The 2500-nt window shown below is 46.0% G+C and overlaps 1 pseudogene across 1 annotated transcript in view; it reads right to left on the bottom strand.

Moving 5' to 3' along the window:
- The window catches only part of LOC310770737 (basal cell adhesion molecule-like), an 81540-nt pseudogene that overhangs the window by 26603 nt on the left and 52437 nt on the right, over nucleotides 1-2500 (bottom strand). Inside the window, exon 7 of the transcript XR_014553920.1 lies at nucleotides 1792-1974. The product of XR_014553920.1 is annotated as a basal cell adhesion molecule-like (transcript). The remainder of the gene's footprint in view (nucleotides 1-1791; nucleotides 1975-2500) is intronic.

Raw genomic sequence — 2500 nt, 5'->3', positions numbered from 1 at the left:
ATCTCTGATGTTCGAGACGTTCCAGGAGTTATCTTCTTGATTTAATGTAGGTGTGCTTTCCCCTCGCCCTGCCCCGTGTACTTCTACTTCAAGTCGGGACTTCCTACATTTTCCCAGAATGACAAACCCCAGAGAGCGTGTATGAACTCGTTGAGTTCAGTACGTGTGAGTGCAGAGGGCAATATTGATTTGCTTTCTCTCTGCCTCTCCTACACGATTTCTCCCTGCATGGCTGCTGAACGTCGGTGAGTCAAAATGGCGAGTCTAGAGAGAAGCCCTTGTTCTTCAGATTGTGAGGAGCTGAGACCAAAACCTGATGTTTGTTTACCCGCCGTGATCTTTGAGATGAAACTCCATTGTAGTTGCACTGGAATTACCTTAAGGTGAATATACAAAACAACAACAACAACAACGACAACGACAACAATAACAGCAAAACAACGACAACAATAACAGCAAAACAACTGTGTTTTTAACTGGGTTAAAGTGTTAAAAGGAGAATGTTGGTATTTTTCAAATTGGACCCTATTTTCCAAACTTGTTGTGTTTAACTGATTCATTGAAACAGAATTTTTTTTTAAATTGTTGCAGTATTGAGCAAGAGCATGTCAGCCAACCTGCAATGCAATCACACAAGGCATAGCACACCGCTCAGATTGTTCTTCTAAGGCCATGTTCACATTACAGGCAAATCTGATTTGCTGATAAAGTCATTAATCATCATTATCTTGATTGGTTTCCCAAATCTGATTTGGGAGTGTGTCCGCACTGCCACAAATCTGATTCTCAAGTCGGATCTGTGTGTCCAGACCTAAACAGCCTATCTGCATGGGTTGCTATGGTGACGACGTGGGCGTCAGTAAATACGTACGTTGGTGACGTGGTTTTCCTGCGCAGAAGCATTTGATGACGAGTTGCGAGTGACGTTCAAATCAGATTTGGTGGATCTGCGCGTCCGCACTGAAGTCACATCAGTCGAAAGCAGATTGGAAACTACCTCCATATGTGGTTTGGGACAAGTGACACAAATCAGACTTGGAGCGTCCAGACTCATAAAACCAATCTGGATGAAGTCATTAATAGGTCACTAAAGTTCACAAATCAGATTTGGCCTCCTAGTCTGAACATGGCCTAAGTGTCTGACAACATGGAAGCAAGAGAAATGGAACGCTTTTGTTTGACCTTTTCGCTTGATCCGGTTGATTTGTTGCTGTGTGTAATAAAGTCTCGCTCAGGGAGAAGTCTCGCTCCAAGTCTCGCGAGAGTTGAATTGTTGTAGGGAGTTACAATGAGAAAGACGCTAGAAAGAAGTGAAAGCTACACTGTCTGTACTCCAGCTTCACGTTGCGCCCATTCTCTTCCTGCAACAACTCCACTTTTCTCCTGAGCCACACTTGTACTTGTCACACACAGCTTACAAACAGACCCGATCAATTGAAACAGAAAGAAGCACATGAAGTTTCTCTGGGTTCCATGTTGTCAGACACTGAGACACTGATCATAACAACCTGAGCCTGTCAGTTGCAAAAAGCAGCAGTTTTAGTGAAGTTACCATTGCAGCTCGTGCAGAAATTGTTGTCCCGATTGGTTACTTTAAACACACAAAGTGAGGAAAATAGGGTCCAGGGCCCCGGCTGAAAAATACTAAAATACTCCTTTACTAAATGGAAGGTGACTGCAGAACGAGAGATAGATGGAGGGAGAAGCTGGCGGATAATCACATTAAGTTTAATAAATTCTTAGCTCCATCAGATACAGTCCCCTGCTCTCCCGTCCCTGCTCTCCACTCACAGTTGAGGTTGATGGTGATGCTGTTGGACTTCTTCATCATCTTCTTCTGCTCTGGCATGCTGTACTCCACGGTGCACTGGAACACAGAGTCCTTGTCTGCCTTGGTGGGCTGCATGTACAGGCTGCTCTTAATGGTGAAGAGACCCGACGCCTCCTTCACCACCGACGGGATCATGTAGGTCTCTGAGGGGTGGGGGGGGTGGAGAATAAAAATGGTTAAAGTCGAGGTGAACCGGAACAGAATGCACTAGCGCGAGCGTCGGAGACTGAAGACAAATTGAGAGGCGGACCCTATACGTGTCGATGATTTGATTTGACAATTCTGTCGACTGGCTTTGGCATTGGTCAATCGTGGCGTGTTCCACCCCCAAATCGAGTGGGATTCAGCGTGTTGTCGTGCTACGCGAGTGGGATCCGCGGAGTACCAGGCAGCCACCTGCTTCGTGCGGAGCGAGCGGACAATCCGATGCATGGGTGCTGCCCGCCCGCCTGAAATCTCCGACGGGCGACCCCTGACAACCACGCTCTCAAGCGCGCGCCATTTACGCTATTTCTGTAAATACGATATTCCTGGAATGCACGTTTTAACAAGCCAGTTACATTTCTTTGCATTCTTAGAGATTATAGTTTTTGGTTCATGTTTCATACAATTGGCCAAGTTAGTAGTTAGTTTACGGGATAGGAATTCTGCCAGATGACAGGCACTAGG

The sequence above is a fragment of the Poromitra crassiceps genome (assembly GCF_964638095.1).
Source record: "Poromitra crassiceps genome assembly, contig: HAP1_SCAFFOLD_205, whole genome shotgun sequence".
NCBI lineage: Eukaryota > Metazoa > Chordata > Actinopteri > Beryciformes > Melamphaidae > Poromitra > Poromitra crassiceps.
Note: the sequence above shows the minus strand (reverse complement) of the source record. Positions and strands in the feature narration are given on the sequence as shown.